This window comes from Pan troglodytes, chromosome 19, assembly GCF_028858775.2.
Source record: "Pan troglodytes isolate AG18354 chromosome 19, NHGRI_mPanTro3-v2.0_pri, whole genome shotgun sequence".
In the NCBI taxonomy this organism is placed as follows: Eukaryota; Metazoa; Chordata; class Mammalia; order Primates; family Hominidae; genus Pan; species Pan troglodytes.
Genome location: NC_072417.2, coordinates 90,907,017 through 90,930,984, shown reverse-complemented (window position 1 = coordinate 90,930,984; position 23,968 = coordinate 90,907,017). Strand labels below are relative to the sequence as shown.

At 48.7% G+C, this 23,968-nt stretch overlaps 1 non-coding gene across 1 annotated transcript; it reads right to left on the bottom strand.

Annotated features, from left to right (window-relative positions):
* Positions 1 to 258: 258 nt before the first annotated feature.
* On the bottom strand, positions 259 to 418 carry LOC112206158 (U1 spliceosomal RNA). The gene has a single exon (XR_002940359.1). It is a non-coding gene; the product is annotated as a U1 spliceosomal RNA (small nuclear RNA).
* Between the last annotated feature and the right edge of the window lie 23,550 nt (positions 419 to 23,968).

Here is a 23,968-nt window from a genome sequence, read left to right as displayed (position 1 = left end):
TCTTGAACTCCTGACCTCAGGTAATCCACCCGCCTCAGCCTCCCAAAGTGCTATGATTACACACGTGAGCCACTGTGCCTGGCCACATCTGTATTTTTAGTAGAGACAGGGTTTCACCACGTTGGCCGGGCTGGTATCGAAATCCTGACCTCAGTTGATCCACCCTCCTTGGCCTCCCAAGGTGCTGGGCTTACAGGCGTGAGCCACCACGCCCAGCCTCTTCTTTTTTTTAATATTAGAAAAAAAAAAAAAACCCCACAGGGGAAAGCACAAACACAGTCCCCCCCCTCCCCCACCGATTATGCAGTTGAATTTCCTGCATTTGGGGAAATTGCAGGGGTCAGCACACCTGGAATGTGAGCCTAACCCTGGGAAAACCACCTTTGTGATCATGGTGTCTCCTCTGCCAGGTAAGTATGCAGGGACTCTTCTAAACATGGGGACTCAGCAATGAACATGCAGACAAAATCCTTGCGCTGCGGCATCCATGTCACATCTGTGTCTGTTTCTCTCACTCCTAGAATGTATGCGCCTCGAGGGCAGGCACTTTTTCTAATTAATTAGGAGTTATCTCCCTGGAAGATTGTCGACAAGTGGCAGAACTCAGTAATATTTACTAAACAGGTCCTGTTGGGTCCCTCTCTGCGAGGTAAGAATTTAGAGTTACGGTTCTCCAAGAAAAATGTCCCTACAGGGCACATAGAGGGAGCTTCTTGTTTCTGTCTCACGTGTCTGTGTGAAGAGACCACCAAACAGGCTCTGTGTGAGCAACAAGGCTGTTTATTTCACCTGGGTGCAGGCGGGCTGAGTCCAAAAAGGGAGTCAGCAAAGGGTGGTGGGATTATCATTAGTTCTTTTAGGTTTTGGGATAGGCATTGAAGTTAGGAGCAATGTTTTGCGGGCAGGGGGTGGATCTCACAAAGTACATTCTCAAGGGTGGGGAGAATTACAAAGAACCTTCTTAAGGATGGGGGAGATTACAAAGAACCTTCTTAAGGGTGGAGAAGAAACAAATCACAATGGTGGAATGTCATCAGCTAAGGCTATTTCCACTTCTTTTGTGGATCGTCAGTTGCTTCAGGCCATCTGGAGCATACGTGGAAATCACAGGGGATATGATGGCTTAGCTTGGGCTCAGAGGCCTGACAGTTTCCACATTGTTTTTTGTGTCAGTGCTATTGTTCTTCCCTAGAGTTTTCTCAATCTTGCATTCTAGTGTCTATTGTGGATCCAGGTCGAGTTTTGAACGATTAAACGTGAAAGGCTGACAGATAATTTAGTTAAAATGTCTCGACCTAATAAAGGAGCTGGACAGGTGGGGATAACTAAAAAGGAGTGCATAAAAGAATGTTGTCCAAGATGGCACTAGAGTTGGGGAGTTTTAAGGGGTTTAGAAGCCGGCCGTCAATGCCCACAACAGTTATGGAGGCAAGGGAAACAGGCCCTTGAAAAGAAGGTAATGCTGGCCGGGCGCGGTGGCTCACGCCTGTAATCCCAGCACTTTGGGAGGCCGAGGCGGGCAGATCACTAGGTCAGGAGATCGAGACCATCCTGGCTAACACGGTGAAACCCCGTCTCTACTAAAAATACAAAAAATCAGCTGGGCGTGGTGGCGGGCGCCTGTAGTCCCAGCTACTCGGGAGGCTGAGGCAGGAGAATGGCGTGAACCCAGGAGGCGGAGCTTGCAGTGAGCCGAGATCACGCCACTGCACTCCAGCCTGGGCGACAGAGCAAGACTCCCTCTCAAAAAAAAAAAAAAAAAAAAAGAAAAGAAGGTAATGCTGATCCTTGGATGGCTCAGTTGCTGTTTTGCCGAGATACATACTAGGTGCCATGAAATCCATTGGGCTGGAAACATGGCCTCGGAAGAAGTAATTTTCCCCAAATCATTGGATCAGAAAGACTTCCATTTGCACCTCCTTCTAATGTTCCCCTTTTCTCAAACAACACTTGCAGCCTCAGCTCCCTTGGATTGCTCCCCAGTGATGCTACCTGTAGGGAGGCAAAGGAACAAGGGAATGAATGTCTCCACCTTCGGGCACGTGTTGGTCTCCAGGCAAACTCAGCCTGCTGCCTTAGCTTCGTTTGGGGGTATTTCTGATTCTATTCTAGCCCTGCAGAAAGGAGGGCTTCATATTTCACTCCAGCTTTCAGGATTCAATTCAGAATCTTACTAATTCAGGGTAAAAACAAAACAAAACAAAATGGGGAGAATTTACAGAGAAGTGTTAGAAACAACTCAAAGCCCAGACACTGCTCCTTTAGTGATGCCCCTTTAGAGATGTAAATAATCTAGATTTTCAGAGGGCAGGACGCTCTGTCCTTCCCTGGGGTGGAGCGGGAAGGAAGAGAGGCCCCCCGAGGAACACCGGGCCTACCAAAGAACAAGCCCAAGGCGACAAGAGCCAGAACAAAGGAAGTGTGATTCAACAACATCCACCCCCGAAATGGACATCAATTGAGGCTGAGATTCCATCCTGGGGTTCTGACGACGCAAACCATGAGAACGAAGCTAAGGGAGATTTCTAAATGTCATCACTGGGCTTCTCTGTGGAGTTACAGCCTTGTTATTTATCATGCACTGTTGGGAACATTGAAGTCCTGTGTTCGGCAGAGCTGGAGTACTTTCAGGAGGCTTTCCTGCTGGGTTTCTCACCGCATACGTGTGAGTGGTTCTTCGTAGAGTTCCCAGAAATGGGAGGGGAATTTCTACTTTCTTCTTGCAATTCTTGTAGTAATTCTTCTAATAATTCTTTTCTTTTTTTTTTTCTCCTGTCTCAGCCTCCCGAGTAGCTGGGACTACAGGCACCCGCCACCACGCCCGGCTAATTTTTTGTATTTTTAGTAGAGACGGGGTTTCACCGGGTTAGCCAGGATGGCTAATAATTCTTCTAATCCTCCTCCTCCTCCCCCTTCTCCTTCCTCTCCTTCCTTCTTCTCCCTTCTTCATTCTCCTCTCCTCCTCCTCTCCCTCCTCCCTCCTCCTCCTCTCCCTCCTCCCTCCTCCTCCTCTCCCTCCTCCCTCCTCCTCCTCTCTCCTCCCTCCTCCTCCTCTCCCTCCTCCTCCCTCCTCCTCCTCTCCCTCCTCCCTCCTCCTCCTCTCCCTCCTCCCTCCTCCTCCTCCTCCTCCTCTTCCTTCTCCTTCTTCTCTTTCTTCTTCATGCCTGTCTTCCAGGATCATACCAAACCAGGAGGAACACGGCAACAGGAGGGAAGCACAGTGAATCAGGGATGGTGTCAGCCCCTGCTGGCTCAGGACTGTGATTTGGGGCACTGCAGCACGCCTGCAAAGGTCACTCTGCATAAACCTGGCACTGTGGGAAATGGCTTACCTACCTGTGACCTGAAAAGCTCCATGTGTGTGGCCCATGGGCCTGGGGTTCAGGCCAAAGCCCCTCCCCACCATTGTTCCAAAGCCTGAACCCCACGTCTCAGCTCCTGCAGCTACTCCTCTACAGCTTAGAAAAGAGAGCCGCGTGTACGCCACGGCAAATCTGGACAGCCACAGCCTGGCTGTATTTCACCTTTATGCCTGCTGAGCTTCCTTCTGCTTTCAGAATGGGGAAATTCAGACATCAATCTGAGCTTTCCAAGAAGTTTCAGTTCCGTTTTTTAGACTGAGAGGAGGCACACGGATAGGTTTTGCCCATATGATGATGTGTAGGCAATAGGCAGGTCAGGTGCCCCACACCACTGCTCCCCAGCAAGGCTGCGGCTGTGATGCTCTCTGCTTTCCCTGGAGAGTCGGTCCTGTCTCCCTCCCTCTAACCTGACCCATTCATATTGCTATGCGTGAACTTTTAACCAAGGGTTTGCCACCTCTTCATTATAACGTGGCTCTTACAGAGAAACTGCATTAAAAATGTGAAGCTGCACACCAACGACACGGCTGTGCAAACTCAATTCTGTAAAAAATATTCTGTTTAATTGATTTTCTAAAAAAATCTATTATGTTTCTGTGAGCCTATTGATCTGCAGCTCCACAGAAGTAATGAAGAAGCTTTGTAATCAATAAGCCCAAAGCATATCTTACCCAGTATCTCTTCTGCCGTCCGCCAAGGGTGTGACTGGCCGATTCCCCAGACAGCATCATGAGTGTGAGCAGCCTTCTCTGTGTCTGTGGAGATTGATTTCTCTTGGCATAAACATAACAAATGAAACCCTGATGACTTTTCTTGCTCTGAAAGCCAAGGATATATCATATCAGTCATCATGAAACACACAAGAACACAATTTGCAAAAAGAAAAAAAAAAGAAAAGAAAAACGATGCATTTTTAACTTCAGTGCATTAACTCCTCCCCCATACTTAATCAGGATAATATTTTACTCCTTAGCTCTCACGATGGTCTTCTTTCTTTTATATCCACTCCTACCCCCCAATTCAGGTTGATTTCACAAGTCTTAGGATGTTTTTCTGTTTTGGCGGTGAATATAAAGTACAGGTAGCTGCAATCATGGGTTGATAATTCTGAGTTGAGCAAACATTGCTATCTTATCCTCTAGAAAATAATAATGTCGAATGAGATAAGATGCCTGCAACACACACAAGTGGCGGTCGGGAAATACGGCAGACCCCATAGGGCAGCATTTGCTGGGGAAAGAAGAGCTCCTTGCCCCAGATAAGTAATCTTGGTTGCTGATTATTTCCAAATGTATCATTTGCATTTTGCCCTTAAACCAGAGGACACCGCCTAGGGTGGATAGTGATCTGATGCTGTGCAAACTCATCCTGCCGCATTAACAGATTTAAAGCAAACCTTTTTCAGGGCTAACCCTGTGCTGACCAATCACCACCTGGTCCAGAGAAGTTGGTTGCTGCAGCTGGCTGGGTTGGGGGTGTGTGGTGCAAAATGAGATTGCCAGATCAGCAGGGACCAGATCTTGAAGGACTTTGCCTGAGGGCACCGGGGAGCCAGGGAGGGATTTTTATGAGGGGAGGGAAGTGATCAACTGAGCAACTTTGTAGCCATCACTTGCTACCGTGTAGAACTGCAGTCCTCAGGCCCTTTTTCGTGCACACCTAAAAATAATAATGATGGTGATAATAATAATGTTAATACACTGGACCAGGCTGCGCTCCAAGTTTTGCATGTAGCAACTCATTTAATCTTCACAACAACTCTGCAGGGAGCTCCTGTAATTCTCCCATTTTACAGATGAGGAAACTGAGGCACACAGAGAGGTCCCATGAGACAGGTGCCCGTCCCAGGAACCACGCTCCCTTGGTCTGGCATGGGATTATACCCCTCTGTTCTCAGCTCTCAGGAATGCGTGCTGAATCGGAAGCACCCAGTGAAGATGTCTTTCATGGAGGAAAAATGACTTCGACTCAGTTCAAGTTTGTGTTCTAAAAAGCAAATCAATTGGGTAAAGTGGAATGGTTAGTAAGTAATTTCATGTGTATATCTTCCAGTGGACAAAGACCAACCTGATTTGGAGAGTGGAGTGGAAGTGGGGCAGCTGCAGAGAAAAGGGCAGGAGGATGGTGCAGTCTTAGGATGATGGGGCGGGGGGGTTGGTGCCAGCCTCAGGATGGTGAGGGGGAGTGAGGAGTGAGGGGCTGGGCCCAGGTGTCCACCTGGAGTGGCCGGCGGATGGTGGTGCCGTTCAGATATACCTGCCGCTCGGGGCTAACCTGTATTTATCCCATCATTTCAGCCATTCACTGAGCGCCACCTCTGGGCAGCACTCTGCTGCGCCAGGTGCTGGGCTGAGGCAGTGACGCTGGGGATATTCGGGGAGCAGAGAAAGAGGAATTGAAGATGGATTGAAGAGCTGAGCTGTTGAAATGGGTGCAAAAGAGAAATTCTGAGAGCTGCGTACGTGGTTCTATGAAGCATGTGTATACGCCATGCACGTGTAAAAAAAAAGTAAAACATTTTACATTTAATATCTCACTTCATCCTTACAACTAGCACAGAGGGAGGTCCTGCTGGAAGATGGCCAGTCCCCACTTGCCTGCTAAGACAACTCCCTGAGTTGGCCCCCTTCGGAGAGTTGGGTTTCAGAGAATTGGCGTTGAGCCTGGAGCCCAGCTTGGAATCTGAGAGGGGGAGAGGGAGGACCCAGGGAATGGGAGTGGGAAGTAGAAGGGCACATTTCTTGTGTTGGGTCAGTGCCTGTCTTGGGGTGTTGGGATGGCTTCTCAAGTTGGAGCCCCCACGCCCAAGTGTCATGTGGTTCTGCTCTAAATCACTCAAAGCCCTGGAGCTTCATTCTGTCCAGATGACAAGACTGGGAGGCAATTTATTAACACAGTGGTCCCACGGGGGTGCCTCTTTGGCCTTTGGCACCAGAGGTTCTCAATTGAACGGCACACTAGAATTTTCGGGGGACCTTTTAAAACCTTCGATGTCTGGGCCGCACCTCGACCTGTTGGATCACGGTCTCTGGGGTGAGGCCTGGGCACCCCCAATTTTTTTTTTTTTTTTTGAGTTTCGCTCTTGTTGCCCAGGCTGGAGTGCAATGGCGCGATATCAGCTCACTGCAACCTCTGCCTCCTGGGTTCAAGTGATTCTCCTGCCTCAGCCTCCCAAGTAGCTGGGATTACAGGCGTGCACAACCATGCCTGGCTACTTTTTGTATTTCTAGTAGAGACAGGGTTTCACTATGTTGGTCAGGCTGGTCTCGAACTCCTGACCTCAGGTGACCTGCCCACCTCGGCCTCCCAAAATTCTGGGATTACAGACGTAAGCCACCATGCCTGGCCTTTTTTTAAATTACGAATTTTATTTGTTTGTTTATATTATTATTATTTTTATTATTACACTTTAAGTTCTAGGGTACATGTGCACAGTGTGCAGGTTTGATACAAAGGTATACATGTACCATGTTGGTTTGCTGCACCCATCAACTCGTCATTTACATTAGGTATTTCTCCTAATGCTATCCCTCCCCCAGCCCCCCACCCCCTGACAGGTCCCGGTGTGTGATGTTCCCCGCCCTGTGTCCAAGTGATCTCATTGTTCAGTTCCCTCCTATGAGTGAGAACATGCGGTGTTTGGTTTTCTGTCCTTGTGATAGTTTGCTGAGAATGATGGTTTCCAGCTTCATCCATTCATCCATGTCCCTGCAAAGGACATGAACTCATCTTTTTTTCTTTTTTCTTTTTTTTTTTTTTGAGATGGAGTCTCGCTCTGTCACCCAGGCTGGAGTGCAGTGGCGCGATCTCAGCTCACTGCAAGCCCCGCCTCCCGGGTTCACGCCATTCTCCTGCCTCAGCCTCCCGAGTAGCTGGGACTACAGGTGCCTGCCACCGCGCCCGGCTAATTTTTTGTATTTTTAGTAGAGACAGGGTTTCACTGTGTTAGCCAGGATGGTCTCGATCTCCTGACCTCGTGATCCGCCTGCCTCAGCCTCCCAAAGTGCTGGGATTACAGGCATGAGCCACCGCACCCAGCAAACTCATCCTTTTTTTAATGGCTGCCTAGTATTCCATGGTGTATATGTGTCACATTTTCTTAATCCAGTCTATCATTGATGGACATTTGGGTTGGTTCCAAGTCTTTGCTATTGTGAATAGTGCCACAATAAACATATGTGTGCATGTGTCTTTACAGTAGCATGATTTAGAATCCTTTGGGCATATACCCAGTAATAGGATTGCTGGGTCAAATGGTATTTCTAGTTCTAGATCCTTGAGCAATCGCCTCACTGTCTTCCACAATGGTTGAACTAATTTGCACTCCCACCAACAGTGTAAAAGTGTTCCTATTTCTACACTTTCTCTCCAGCATATGTTGTTTCCTGACTTTTTAATGATTGCCATTCTAACTGGCGTGAGATGGTATCTCATTACGGTTTTGATTTGCATTTCTCTGATGACCAGTGACGATGAACATTTCTTCATGTGTCTGTTGGCTGCATAGATGTCTTCTTTTGAGAAGCATCTGTTCATATCCTTTGCCCACTTTTCGATGGGGTTCTTTGTTTTTTTCTTGTAAATTTGTTTGAGTTCTTTATAGATTCTGGATATTAGCCCTTTGTCAGATGGGTAGATTGCAAAAATTTTCTCCCATTCTGTAGGCTGCCTGTTCACTCTGATGGTAGTTTCTTTTGCCATGCAGAAGCTCTTTAGTTTAATTAGATCCCATTTGTCTATTTTGGCTTTTGTTGCTGTTACTTTTGGTGTTTTAGGCATGAAGTCCTTGCCCATGCCTATGTCCTGACTGGTATTGCCTAGGTTTTCTTCTAGGGTTTTTATGGTTTTAGGTCTAACATTTAAGTCTTTAATCCATCTGAATTAATTTTTGTATAAGGTGTAAGGAAGGGATCCAGTTTCAGCTTTCTACATATGGCTAGCCAGTTTTCCTAGCAACATTTATTAAATAGGGAATCCTTTCCCCATTTCTTGTTTTTGTCAGGTTTGTCAAAGATCGGGTGGTTGTAGATGTATGGTGTTATTTCTGAGGCCTCTGTTCTGTTCCATTAGTCTACATATATGTTTTGGTACTAGTACCATGCTGTTTTGGCTACTGTAGTCTTATAGTATAGTTTGAAGTCAGGTAGTGTGATGCCTCTAGCTTTGTTCTTTTTGCTTAGGATTGTCTTGGCAATGTGGGCTCTTTTTTGGTTCCATATGAACTTTAAAGTAATTTTTTCCAATTCTGTGAGGAAAGTCATGGTAGCTTGATGGAGATGGCATTGAATCTATAAATTACCTTGGGCAGTATGGCCACATTCATGATATTGATTCTTCCTATCCGTGAGCATGGAATGTTCTTCCATTTGTTTGTGTCCTCTTTTATTTCATTGAGCAGTGGTTTGTAGTTCTCCTTGAAGAGGTCCTTCATATCCCTTGTAAGTTGGATTCCTAGGTATTTTATTCTCTTGTGAATTGTGAATGGGAGTTCATTCATGATTTGGCTCTCTGTCTGTTATTGGTGTATAGGAATGCTTGTGATTTTTGCAAATTGATTTTGTATCCTGAGACTTTGCTGAAGTTGCTTATCAGCTTAAGGAGATTTTGGGCTGAGATTATGGGGTTTTCTAAATATACAATCATGTCATCTGCAAACAGGGACAATATGACTTCCTCTTTTCCTAACTGAATACCCTTTATTTCTTTCTCTTGCCTGATTGCCCTGGCCAGAACTTCCAACACTATGTTGAATAGGAGTGGTGAGAGAGGGCATCCTTGTCTTGTGCCGGTTTTCAAAGGGAAGGCTTCCAGTTTTTGCCCATTCAGTATGATATTGGCTGTGGGTTTGTCAGAAATAGCTCTTATTATTTTGAGATATGTTCCATCAATACCTAGTTTATTGAGAGTTTTTAGCATGAAGGGCTGTTGAATTTTGTCGAAGGCCTTTTCTGCATCTATTGAGATAATCATGTGGTTTTTGTCATTGGTTCTGTTTATGTGATGGATTATGTTTATTGATTTACATATGTTGAACCATCCTTGCATCCCAGGGATGAAGCCGACTTGATTGTGGTGGATAAGCTTTTCGATATGCTGCTGGATTTGGTTTGCCAGTACTTTATTGAGGATTTTTGCATCGATGTTCATCACGGATATTGGTCTAAAATTTTCTTTTTTTGTTGTGTCTCTGCCAGGCTTTGGTATCAGGATGGTGTTGGCCTCATAAAATGAGTTAAGGAGGATTCCCTCTTTTTCTATTGATTGGAATAGTTTCAGAAGGAATGGTACAAGCTCCTTTTTGTGCCTCTGGTAGAATTCGGCTGTGAATCCATCTGGTCCTGGACTCTTTTTGGTTGGTAGGCTCTTAATTATTGCCTCAATTTCAGAGCCATTATTGGTCTATTCAGAGATTCAACTTCTTCCTGGTTTAGTCTTGGGAGGGTGTATGTGTCCAGGAATTTATCCATTTCATCTGGATTTTCTAGTTTATTTGCTTAGAGGTGTTTATAGAATTCTCTGAAGGTAGTTTGTATTTCTGTGGGATCAGTGGTGATATCCCCTTTATCATTTTTTATTGCATCTATTTGATTCTCCTCTCTTTTCTTCTTTATCAGTCTTGCTAGCAGTCTATCAATTTTGTTGATCTTTTCCAAAAACCAGCTCCTGGATTCATTGATTTTTTGAAGGGTTTTTGTGTCTCTATCTCTTTCAGTTCCACTCTGATCTTAGTTATTTCTTGCCTTCAGCTAGCTTTTCAATTTGTTTTCTCTTGCTTCTCTAGTTCTTTTAATGTGATGTTAGGGTGTCGATTTTAGATCTTTCCTGCTTTCTCTTGTGGGCATTTAGTGCTATACATTTCCCTCTACACACTGCTTTAAATGTGTCCCAGAGATGCTGGTACGTTGAGGCACCCCCGATTTGTATAGCCCCCCTCAGTAATTCTCACCAGGTTGCAGCCAGATCCAAGGCCCCCGGGATTAGCCATCGATCACACTTAAACATTAACACCCCAGATAGAACCACACAGGAGATACAGCGTGAGGACAGGGAGAGGGGGCCTGGCGGAGAAGGGGAAGGGGCAGGAAAGCCTCCAAGACCAATTCCCGTTTCCTCCCACGTGGCCCAGTGAGGGAAGGCCCACAGGCCGGTTGCTTTGGTGGAGGAGAATTGCATGTGTGCCTGGCATGGAAAAGGCACTCCCCTCTTGTGTGCCAGGTGTGTGGCTGGATGGGGTGTGGGACGTAGGGGTGGAGTGGAGGATGGGGGTGGCTGTGGGGTGTCGGGCTGGCTGCCCAGGCTTTCTAGCTGATGTTTGCAGGGCCCCTTCCACAGGCTGCGGGTGTGGCAGGTGGGATGGGGAGGTGGCCAAGGAAGTTAGGAGGTCTCCCGTTAGCCTTGAGAGGGCAGGTAGCCCTCCTCACCCTTGTTTCCTGCTTATCATCCTGACCACTACGTTCTTGAGTTTCACAGGGAACGACGGTGGAAAATGAGAACCACGTTTGTGTAAAATTAGAGACTGGATGGAGATCCAGCCTGGAACACAGTTTGCCACCCGCTCTCGAACTGAGAAGCTGAAAGGCTCTCGGGGTCCAGAGGGCGTCGTTAGGACTTGCAGTTCTTTGCTCAGCTCTCCAGAAGAATCCCTGCTCCGAGCCTGGCTGGCGTCCCAGCTCCGGACTCCGGCTCTCCGGTGGGGCGGGCGTTCTTGGTCAGGACCCCGGGCACCTCCTCCACATCTGCACTCCTCTGACTGGGAGCCGCCTCCCTCTCACGCTGCTTCTGGCTTCCTGGCCTGGCTCCTTTTCCCGTTGGCACCACTGGCTGTCTTCCCGGACGGCGCTTCCTAAACGCGGCTCCGGCATCTGATGCGGGTCCGTGGTTGGAGACAAGATGAAAAGAACCAGGACAGAGTGGCGAGTTTCTCACAAAGCTGGGCGCGGTCCTTTCAAGGACAGCTCTGTCTCCTGAGAGTACATGCCTTCTACCTTTTGGTGTTAGAAAGTGCTTTATTTTGTAAAACAATAGTGATATGGGACGGCAAATGCTTTGAAAATGATACTTACTCAGAAAACGAGCGGGTCATCCACGTTCATTCCCTATGTTTCTGTTTTGAAATTTATCGCCTAGAGGAAGCCAGGTGATGTCTGAGTTGGGCGTTTCATCTTGGGGTGAGGTGTGGGGAGGGCAGGGCTTCCAGGCAGGTGGGACAGTGTTGAAGTGGGAGGGGGGAAAGGGCGGTGCTGTGGGGACCCCAAGTTACCCTTTCTATGCCTTGATTCCTACCAACCTATGCTTTGTGGAGATTTCATCCAATAGGTGCTACATGGGCACCTACTGTATGAAAGGCACCAGGCTAGGTCCTAGGGACGGACACCAAGGTATAGGAGCCATGGTCCCTGCTCTCAGGTAAGTGAGCCAGGACAAAAGGCAGGCCAAAAGTGTCACTTGTCAGGAAACAAAGTGCCAGGAGGCTTCAGAGAGTGGGAGCACTGCCAGCATCTCCGGGCCCTCCAGCTTAGTCACGGTGTTCCCTGGGGTGAGTGACGGGGCCTCAAATCCCTTTCTGTTAAATGGGATAAAAATCTCTATACTTCAAGGGCAACATGTGGGTAATTTCATTGCCTGAGGCAGATACATGCATATGGGTGTGTGTATGCGTGTGTGTGCATGTTTTACATGTAAAACCCACATCACCCACATTTGACAACTGTTTTGTTGGGTTTGTATGTTAGCTTGTTTTTTTAAAAAATCACTCTTTGGTGGTGAAGACCATAGTAGGTTAATGTTGCACAGGTGTGGAAATAGCTGTGTTATTGTGAATCTTTAGGGTTTGCTGTAGCCCTTGTTTTGACTTATGGCTGGCGTGTGTGTGTGTGTGTGTGTGTGTGTAAGGAGAGAGAGAGAGAGAGGCGCAGAGAGAGAGAGAGGATATGAATGGTCTGGAATAGAATATGGTTCCTAGCTTCTTGTATGATGTGTTTTCTCTTGGCCTGAGTTTCTAGTGAGATCAGCCAAAAGAGAAATCAGAATAAAATAGGATTCCCTGGTAGAAGGGAAAACAGCGTTCAGGGCATGTGATATTGTTTACAATTTAGTGCCCGGGTCCTAGGGTGGGATGGGATCTGAGTACATTTGTGGGTTCTCTGCGCCCGGCCATTCCTGGGCTCCATATGTAGATTTGTCAGTGGAAAGCTTCCTTGGGGCAGGAGACGAAGCTCTCTTGGGAAGCCCTCCTGATGGGAAGGGGCATGGTCATGGGCAGGTACCCTTGCTGCAGGGCCTGCCACCCCACAGTGATGGAGCACGAGCCCTGTGCCTGCGTGGCCCACCCTGCTCACCACTGTCCGAGCCCACTGACCACTTTCAGTTCTTTCAACACACCGAGCCCTTCCCCACTCAGGGCCGACACACCCCCTTCTGCCTGGGTCTCCCATCCTCAGCTGGCTGGCTCCTCTCATCCCTTAGCTCTTGGCCCAAGCACCAGGCCTGCACTGACCCCTGGCCGGTCCCTGCTGTTTTCATGATGGCACCTCCTCCTTCTCCTCCGCAGCACTCCCTGCCATCGATCCTGTCGTGCTTGTCTTCCCAGTGTATTATCTGTCTCCTCAGCTAGCTCATGTGCCGTGTGGGGCCAGGGACTTGTATTCCCAGTGTAGCTGCTCAAGAAATACTTGTGGAATGAGGCTGGGCGCAGTGGCTCACACCTGTAATCCCAGCACTTTGGGAGGCTGAGGTGGGTGGATCACGAGGTCAGGAGATTGAGACCATCCTGACTAACACAATGAAACCCCGTCTCTACTAAAAATACAAAAAATTAGCCGGGCGTGGTGGCGGGAGCCTGTAGTCCCAGCTACTCGGGAGGCTGAGGCAGGAGAATGGTGTGAACCCGGGAGGCGGAGCTTGCAGTGAGTCGAGATCTCGCTACTGCACTCCAGCCTGGGCGACAGAGCGAGACTCCATCTCAAAAAAACAAACAAAAAAGAAATACTTCTGGAATGACTGGCCCTATTTGATCTTTATTTAAGTGTCATTTAATCTCATTTAATCCTGTAGCAATCCTAGAAGTAGTGACAATCTTAGCTGCATTTTGCAAGGGAAGAAACAGGTTTCTGGAGGGTGTGTCACTTGCTCAAGGCCACCCATGTAGGATGTGGCAGAGCCAACACTTGGACCCATGTCTACCTGAGTGCAAAACCCAAGCTGCAAATGATACTCCTGTCTGTCTCTCAGGTTCCTGTGCCAGCAACTTCCCGACCCCATTTGCTGCCATCCTCCCTCTGTAAGACATGGGGACACAGACAGTTCCTACAGAACAAACCGGAAGCCCGTCTGCTTATCCCCCAATCTTGCCAATGCAGCAGAGAAGCCAGAGATTCCCAGGCATCAGACCCACTGTAGCCAACACCCCCCAGCCAATCCCCCACATGGCTGGTGGAAGGGCAGCGTCCAGCTTGCTGGGCATGGTGCACACGGTTTGGGCTTCCTGGGGAGCAGGCCACAGGCAGGAGGGAACCAGCTGGGTCTTGCCCTGGAGACTCTTGTGGCCACCTGCTGTCCCCTTCCTCCTTGGGCAGACCAGGTGACCCTTGCCTGGTAGCCTGGGGTGGAGGGATCTCCTTATTTTGTGATGAATAAAGACTCAGATGGTCCTTGGGCAGTGCTGGCCCAGAGACCCTGTATTCCCAGCTCAGGGGGCCTGCACATTTCCGGAGGCTGTCATTGTGTGAACACAGAGCCTCTTCGCCAATCACTGAGCCCTTCCTGGGCCCTGTCAGTGCCTAAAACCCTCCCCATTTGCAGCCGGCATGCCCCAGGTGGCAATCTCAGGGACCGGAGGCCACAGTCGGAGGGGATCTCTCAGTCATCTCTTTCTGCTGCCCCGAAGCCCAGCTCCGTCATTCCTGTGCTTGCATGGAGCGTCAGAGTTGGAGAATGAGTAGGTGGGGAGGGGGTAGGAGGGAAGGCATGTCGGGGAGCTCTGCTTGAAAAGTGGCTGCTGGGTCCCAGACACTTGTGTTAGAAGAAAAAAGACTCTGGAGACCAGAAATGGAGCAGGAGGGGTAAAAGTGTCAATGCCCAGCCAGGAACCCGACCCAACACAGTGTCTGTTTAGACTCCAGGGGTGAGGTTCGGGAGAGGAGAAACTGGGTAAGTCTTTTCAAGCCAGAAGATGGGACTGTCCCCATCCCGTCTCTGAGTGGTGCCGGCTGGCAGGACCCAGATTTGTGTGTTGGCCGGGGTCTGCTGAGGATGTGGGGTGCCTGCCCTGGTTTTATGGGGCTCAACTGTCTTGCGATGCCTCCAGTCAGGGCTGCACCTGTGTGAGCAGCTAGTGGACGGACCAGGGTTTATTGCTTTACACATTTTATCTCATTTCATCTTCTTATCTCCAAAGGGTGGACATCATCGCTTCATCGACGGGAGACTCAGAGGGGCCAAGATGCTTGTGTGGAGGCACAGAGCTGGCTTGGACCCAGGTCCGTCACCTCCTAGACTCCTGACTCCCAGGCAGAATATTACCAACCAAACACGGATGCTGGCGACCCCCTTGGCCTTGCTTCAGGTTTCGACTCTACCACTTGTGGGTTCTGTGACTTATGAACTCTGAGAATCCATTTCCCTCTTTGCAAAATGACAGAAATAGTAGTTAACTGTTCACAAGGTTGTAGAGAGGATTAAATGAGATAATGTCTGTGAGGCTTCTGGTAGGGTGTTCAGCTGCTTAGGTTTGGAAATTAGTTTTCCAATGAAATTTTATTTAAAGAGAGGGGAGAATCCAGATAAAATATAAGCATCATCACTTACTACACATGTGACACATATATGTAGTCATTATCTACATATATACATCTATGCATATATTCAGATATACACACACATCATCTATACACATACGCACATCTATTCATATCTATTTATATATTCATATGTGCATATTCATATCCATCTCCACATATATACATATATTCATATCTAGGTATATATACATATATTCATATCTATCTACAGATAAATACATATACTCGTATATTCATATTTATCTACACACATATACATATATTTATATCCGTTTACACACATATATACATATATTCATATCTACACACACACACATACAGATATTCATTTCTATGCATATACATTATATTTATATATCTCTAAACACATTTGTACATCTATATTCATGTCTATCTATCTATACACAAACACGCACATGCACACACACAGTCCTTTTGTGTTTCTTTTCTTGGCTGGAAAGCTGGAGGTTTATTTTTTCTCCCTAGGAGTGGTGACACCACAATGACTTTTGAAGCTAAATTTTCCTTGAGAAGAGAAAGCAACACGCTGGTGTGAACGGTGGCCTCTCTCCTCAACGGTTGGATCTCTGACATGTCAAACCTGCAGATTCGTGGGAGAATTGGGAGAACGATGAATCTGACCCGAACCCGTGAGGCTTAAAAATATGGTAATGCAATTAGCAGCTTTCGGCAGCCTAATGAAGCTTCTCTAAAATGCTGATAAAATACCACTAAAGGAAAATGCTGAAGAGCCTCTTCAAACTTCCCAAAATGTGAAGTGCGTCCTTACGGAGAAAATGGCAATCTAGTCGCCTTTCTCCAAGGTTCAAGATTAATTAGGGGCTTATTTAGTGCATGAATGAGGAAACAAATGAACTCTTGGATGGCAAAGCATTGAAACCAATTTTTTAATCTTTTTTTTTTTACAATTACATCCCTATCATAAAAGTCTTCATTAGACGTTGTCACCAGCACGCATTGTGTTAGGGAAGTGTTACCACTGGGCTTTTGACGAGACTGCATTTCTTTCCTTTTAAAGAGGACTCTCATCAAAAAGCCTTTTCTTTCCTCCTAAAGGTGAAGGGCTGTGGCTTGGAAGTGTAGTCCCGGCTCTAGGGGGAAAATCATCTCCCTACTTGCCCTATGCAACCTGAGGTTACCTGTGTTTTCTGTAGATACATGATCCCCTTTGAAACTAGCACAGGCCACCCAGGTGGTTGGAAGATTTCTCTGGCTCCTTGGATAGGTTATTTCTTTATTCACCATTTTTGTTTGTTTGTTTGTTTTTGTTTTTTTGAGACAGTGTCTCGTTCTGTTGCCCAGGCTGGAGTGTAGTGGCGCGATCTTGGCTCACTGCAACTTCTGCCTCCTGGGTTCAAGTGATTCTTGTGCCTCAACCTCCTGAGTAGCTGTGATTACAGGCGTGTGCCAGGACACCTGGCTAATTTTTGTATTTTTAGCAGAGACGGGGTTTCACCTTGTTGGCCAGGCTGGCCTCGAACTCCTGACCTCAGGTGATCCACCTGCTTCGGCCTCCCAAAATGCTGGGATTACAGGCGTGAGGCACTGTGTTTATTCACCATTTATGATGAGAAGACAGGCATGGAGGAGGAGTAAGTGCTGCATGCTCCCTGTCCCATGCCTGGCTATCTACCCCACGCCTCCTCTCCTGCTTTCTCCCCCTCCTCACAAATGATCCTCTGGGTGGAAGCCAGTCCTGATTGCTGCCATCAACGGAACCATTCATTTCACCCAGCAGCTATTGGCTGGGCAGGAAGTAGTCCTATGCACTCCTAGGTGCTGGGATGCAGCAGTGAGTAAAATGTATATTCTCCTGGCTCATGGGGCTCACAGTCTAGGGTTGATTGCCTTGATATTTGCAAATTACCTTGATCATTTCTGGCCCTGGTCTGCCTATGCCAGGACTCCATAGCAACATCATCTTTATCTATTTGATGTGTCTATGTGGCTGGGCAACATCACAGGAGTTGGTGGGAATCTGAAATGTGAACACCGACGCTAAGCTGGCCTCGGGCAAGTCCTTCACTTGCCCTTGCCTCTCCGCCTGCATTCTGTGAATCCGGGACATGATCCTTCCCCAGGCAGGCTTCAGATGATGTTGCAGCCCCAACCTCGATGGCAGCTTTGTGAGAGCCTGAGCTGGGGAAGCCAGCCAAGTTGTGCTCAGAACCCTGAGCCATGAAACTGCAATAATAAATGTGTGTTGTCTTAAGCCACTACATTTTGGCATAATTTGTTATGCAGCCCTAACTAATAAGCTAATTAACAAAACCATGCAGAGACCTATGTGGGAGCTTAGGTTGGTTGACTTACACAAGAGGCCATGCTACAATAGTAACGATGGGGTGAGAGGGTAGCCACCATTTACTGACAGCCTTCCATGCACTGGATGCTGTTCCAGGTGTTGTCACAGCAAGGATGGCCTCAGCAGACAGTGATGAAGATGCAGGGTCTGGAGTCAGAACATCTGGGTGTGAATCCAGCTTGACCGCTTCTTAGTTGCATGGTGCTGGATGTGTTATCTCACCTCCATGAGCCTGAGTTTTCTCATATATAAAATGGAGGTAGAGATAGTGTATTCGTTCATTTTCACACTGCTAGAAAGAAATACTCAAGACTGGGTAATTTATAAAGGAAAGAGGTTTAATGGACTCACAGTTCCACACGGTTCGGGAGGCCTCAGGAAACTTACGGTCATGGCGGAAGGTGAAAGGGAAGCAAGCACCTTCATCACATGGTGGCAGGAGTGACAAGAACAAAGGAAGAACTTCTAAACACTTACAAAGCCATCAGATCTCATGAGAACTCACTTATTATCATAAGAACAGCATGGGGGAAACTGCCCCCATGATCCAATCACCTCCCTCCCTCCATATGGGGGATTACAGGTCCCTCCCTGGACATGTGGGGATTACAATTCGAGATGAGATTTGGGTGGGTACACAGAGCCAAACCATATCAGATAGTATCTCCCCTTTCCTCACAGAATAAATAAATGAAATATTGTATGTGAGTATTTAACCAAATGCTTGTTCTGTAGAAATTTCTCAATAAAGCACAATATTAGTTAGATAACTAGGAGTGTTACCTACATAATAAAGCTGTAAGGGATGATTTTAATCAGAGGACCAGCTGGATAAAACCCCACTTCTCCATCACTAACAGGTATGTGCCCCCCAACCCACTCCTGCACCCAGGATGTTTATAATGGCAGCAATTGTGGCGTTCCCTCAACCAACATGTAGAGTTGGTGGGATTTCCAAGAGCTGTCCAGGTGGAGTGTGCACTTGGGACATGGTGACTGTAGCTCAAACTTCCTCTGTTGGTTCTTCATCCCACTCATACAGCTCAGAGCTGGCCAGGGCTGGAAAGCCCCACAAGGCAGGCCAAAGACATGCGTCTGGGGTTGTGCACCCAGCAGGCTGGCTGGCAGCTGCTGGTCCAGTAGATCACAGCAAAGCCAGCTGTGGACACACAGGAGGGTGGCAGGGAAAGTGTGTAATCCAGGCAGCATCCAGATGGCTCCCATCCTGGCATCTGGGGCAGAGAAGACTCTTGTTTCCATGTTTTGTTTCTAGAGAGTTATTTGTGGTCTCTAAAGCAAACCTTATTCCATGCCTGTTAATCAGCTCTAAAAAGTACACTTAGGAATGCAATACCATAAACTTGGGGGCTTAAATAACAGAAATTTATTTTCTTGCCGTTCTGGAGGGTGGAAGGCCGAGATCAATGAGCAGCATGGTTGATTCTGATGAGGGCTCTCTTCCTGGCTTGCAGACGGCCGCCTTCTTGCTGTGTGCTCACATGGCAGAGAGGGAGTGATCCTTCTGGTATCTCCTCATTAAGGCACTAATCCCATCAGGGGGTCCCACCCTCATTACCTCATCTAATGTTAATCACGTCCCCAAAAGCCCCATCTCCAAATACCACCACATTGTTAGGTTTGGGGGTTAGGGCTTTAACATATGAATTTGGGGGGGACACAATTCAGTCTATAGCACTCTGCTGCCACCAACATTACCCAGAGGGCCTGCCTAATGATCAGGGGAGATGCCAGCACCCTCTCAGTATGGGGGAGTACCTTCAGTGTCAGCATTTGGCTTTCCATTTAGTTTGGTGAATTATCTTGTTCTTTCTCAGGGCTTTGTTGTACCCTGGGTCATGTTCACCATGGAGGAGCAATGGGGAGCCTCAGTTTTGAAATTAATTGCAGAAGGCACAGAGCCAGTGTGGACATGGATGGGAAGGGAAAAGGGGATGTGCCAGAGAGAATTTCCCCTGCCAGCTATCCCTGAACCCTGGGGCCAGCACAGAGCCTAGCGTGCAGCTGAAGCTCAGCATGTGCCCATGGTCCGAAGAAGCACATCATATTCTCGTATACAGCTCTGTGGGCATAAAGAGTGTTCATAACCACCGACCGGAGGGTGATTTATGAAACAGCTCACTCTGCCAGGCGTGGTGGCTCACGCCTGTAATCCCAGCACTTTGGGAGGCTGAGGCGGGCAGATCATGAGGTCAGGAGATTGAGAGCATCCTGGCTAACATGGTGAAACCCCGTCTCTAATAAAAATACAAAAAAATTAGCCGGGCGTGACGGCATGCGCCTGTAGTCCCAGCTGCTGGGGAGACTGAGGCAGGAGAATGGCGTGAACGTGGGAGGCGGAGCTTGCAGTGAGCCGAGATTGCACCACTGCACTCCAGCCTGGGTGACAGAGCAAGACTCCATCTCAAAAAAAAAAAAAGAAATAGCTCACTCTTCCTCTGGAGAGTGGGGCAGAGGACAGGACCAACAGGGCTTCGTTCGGGCTGCACAGGGCAAGAAGGTGCCTGCCTTTGATGGCACCTCCCACCCCAGGCACTAGCCCAGTAGCATAGGGTTCAGAAGGCCATGCCCTGACTGAGATATAAAGGGGGACGCCACCTGGGCTTCCACCTTTTCACCTCCACCCCGAATGTTCTTCTCATCTCAGACGCGGAGGTATTGGAGGGGCAAGGGAGAGTAGAGAAAAGCCAGAGGCCTTGACCAGGTATCTGGGCCTGCTGAGGGCCGCAGCCCTGCAGAGAAATCTTGGGCCCTCATGAGGTCCATGGGCATGGCGGCTAGACCTCAGGCAGGGCTGGAGGGTGGGGCTGGGGGGTGTTTGTCTTTGGGCCCCACCCTTACTCCTGCGACCCTTTTTGAAGTTTTCTTGCACTGTCTGCTTTTCCTTTGCCTCCAGAGCCCCTTCCCTTCTCAGCTCTCACCTTCCTAGTCCTCTAATTGGCTGCTCCAAGGCCAGCCCCTCTGCTGTTGGCCTCTTTGTCACCATGGTTATGAATTTTGGCTCCTTCTCTAGTTCAGAGCCCTGCAGCTCTTACACGCCACAGGGAGCACTTTCTAAGCAGGTTCTAAGTGCTCCCAGCCTGGGAACAGGTGCCAGATGGGGGCTGAGAGGGAGCCCTGAGCTCTTGAACTCCTGAGCACACTGAAGTGTGTTTTCGGAGGCACGATCCTGGCTGAGCAGGCAGGGTGCACTCCCCCGCTCGGCTTTCTTCCTTCATCTGGAAAACAGCCCAAGATGGCTCTAAGCTTGAAAATCCTGGTGGAGAATCCCACTCTCAGTGGTTTCAAAGTTTAACAACTACCTCTTGCAGCCCAATAGGTGAGGGATGTGTGTGGCATCTGCATTCCCGAAGTCTCTGAGCATTCAACCTGGAGGTGCCCTGGGCTGGGGCATTCCCTTGGGGCTTTGAGGTGCATGTCTTGGGGCACCTCTCTGGAGCCAAAAAGGAAGGCTGCAAAGAAGGAAGTGGCAACCACTGAGCCCCAGGAAACTCGGCACTGGGTCGGGTATGCCGAGGGATTGTCAGGTCTGCAGGGGGGTCGGCAACCATCCTGCCCCTGCCATCTACAAAACTCTGCTTGCCTTCCCCAATCGCCCCATCACCCCATCGCCAGAGCTCCCCGTCCTTGATATGCACGAGGCTGGAAGGAGACAGCGGCCTTCAGAGCACTAGGAGGGCTCAGCCACCAGATGACAACTTGAGATTCAGAAAAGGAAGCTTGGATTTGCATATCACTTTGCATCTCATTTGCATGGACTCACAGCCTGGCAGAACCTGCATCTCTCTCTAGCATCCCCTAGGCGCCTGGGGCTCCTGGTGCTTTCTTGGTTGCAGAAGCTTGGCTCTGTGCTGGGCGAGGAGGGAGACAGGACTCATGCCTGGGGCTGGGGTGGCACACTGGCTTCTCTGGAAGCCTGGGGTCTCCAGAGGTCCAACTTTCCCTGGAAAACCCATCAGTGGGCAGGGAGAGTCTTCCTTGGGAGTAATTTTCTCTGTTATGCCAAGAGCTCACTGTGATTTCAAAGTGCCCGTGTGGCTTCATTTGGGTCACTTGGTTCTCTGTGGCTGCCAGTAGCACAGTGATCCCTGAGTGCGGTCCGGGGGCTCTAGAAGGGGGAGAATGCATCATTGTGTGTTTGAATGAACCACAAAACTTCTTTCATCAAGCTCACTTCAAGTGACCAGAGGCTTGGCTGGCCCCTTCCTGTCCTGAACTGGCCGGCTGCAGAGTCCCCTTCCCTATGGCAGGCCAGGTCAATCTCAGGTGCTAGGGCTTCCAGTGAGCCCCCGAAGGACCTACCCTGGCCCTTCTGATGAAGGTAATTCATCTGTTTACCAAGGAGGGGTTGGGGTGTAACTGAGAGAGGATTTGGGGTGTGCAGGATTGCAGGTGTGGCTTGACTCTGCCACTCCTGGGGCTCTCCTTCAGAAAGCAGACAATGACCATGGAGGTAATAGCCACAAGCTTTCCTCTCCTCTTTCCTCCTTTGAAAATGGGCAATAATTGGCCAGGCTCACTGGCTTTTACATCCAGCACACAGGAATCCAGACTTGGGAGCTTCTTGGAGGCAGCCGGGCCTGTATCAGGTGCCTGAGATCCAATTCCAGCTCTGACACTTATAGCTGTGTGACCCTGGGCAAGTTCCAAACCTCTCTGAGCCTTAGCTTCCTGCTGCGTCTTAACCACAATGCTGTCTTGGAATTGGCGATCATTGGCAAATCTGAGGTGCAGGGCTCAGCGGCATCTGTCCTTTGTGAAGGGGATTCTTAGTGCAGACATCTCCCTACTCCCCTGCATCACCCTCTGCCCAGTTTTGGCGGCTTTGCTTTTAGGGCAAGAATCAAGCCTCACTCCCCAGGATCTAGCAGAGGTGGGTCCTGGATCAGTCAGTAGCAGCATCATTCTGCCCCTGCTCTGACAAAGGGAGGCCAGCCTGGGGCCTCAGGGGTGCCAGGCATAGGATCCTCTCCTGGAAAGAGCAGGAAGCTGTGTTTGCCACCGAGGTACTGACAATTTCAGAGAAACCCGTGACACCCAGCCTCCTCCTCAGGCTCAGAAAAAGGGAAGGGGGTGGTGGGGGGAGGGGAGCGGAGGCGAAAGAGAGACTGGGATCTGAGAAATACTAAGCAATAAAGGGCTTTAAAATAGATTTACTTTAATTATATACTTCGGTAACTTGCTGTAGTTTCCCATCCCATTATTAAATTACAACAGTAACTCATCTAATGGATTTTCGCGGAGAAAACATTCATTTTATTTTATTGTGTTTTTGTGCTATAGTCTATAATGAAGGCAACCAAGTCGCCCTTGTACTCGGAATGGGCCAGGGTGTGGGGAGGGGTCTGAGGAGCAAGGCGGGAGTCAGGATGCCGCCCGATAATTCCCGGAGCTGCCAGGGGCTCTCAGCCGTGAGGACCTGAAGGTGGAGGACCAGGGAGGGAGGAGATGTCTCAGCGAGAAGGAGAGGCCGAGGTAGGGTCTCATGGGGTGAGAGGGGTACAGACAGGGTCTACTGGGGACAGATAAGCCGCCCTCTACCTGTAGACAAGACAGACAGATCCGGGCCATGACATCCCCCTGGGTCTGAGCAGGCCCTGGGAGCAGGGGGGAGCTGGAGCGGTTCTTTTAAGCTTCTGCTTGGCTGCTCTTCGGAGATGAGATGGGAAACATTAGAGGTGAAGAGGCAGCAGGAGTTGTCTGGGCACGGTGGCTCACGCCTGTAATCCCAGCACTTTGGGAGGCCAAGATGGGTGGATCACATGAGGTCAGGAGTTCCAGACCAGCCTGGTCAACATGGCAAAACGCTGGCTGTACTGAAAATACAAAAAATTAGCCAGGTGTGGTGGCAGGCACCTGTAATCCCGGCTACTAGGGAGGCTGAGGCAGGAGAATCACTTGAACCCAGGAGGTGGAGGCTGCAGTGAGTTGAGATTGTGCCATTGCACTCCAGCCTGGGCCACAAGAGCGAAACTCCATCTCAAAAAAAAAAAAAAAAAAAGGCAGCGGGAGCATCAGAAGATGGCCCTGAACAGTTTTCATTTTCTTTTTTCTTTTTTTTTTTTTTTTTTGAGACAGGGTCTCACTCCATCGCCCAGGCTGGAGTGCAGTGGTGCAATCTTGGCTCACTGCAATCTCCACCTCCCAGGTTCAAGCAATTCTCCTGCCTCAGTTTCCTGAGTAGCTGGGATCACAGGTGCGTGCCACCACGCCCAGCTTATTTTTAGGTTCTGGGCTTGGTGGAATGATTCCTGTTTCTTCATCTATTTTTTTCCACAGCTCTTTTAAGCTGGAGTCATCGGCCACCTCTAAACCTCCAAATGTCACTTTGCCAGAGGATCAGACAAATATATAGAGAAAAAGAATGTACTGGGGTAGTCCCTACAGCCCTCTGTGGCGGGGACTGAAGTTGTCACTGGTAATAATAATAATAATAATAATAGTTTTAAAAAGCGTGTTTTGAG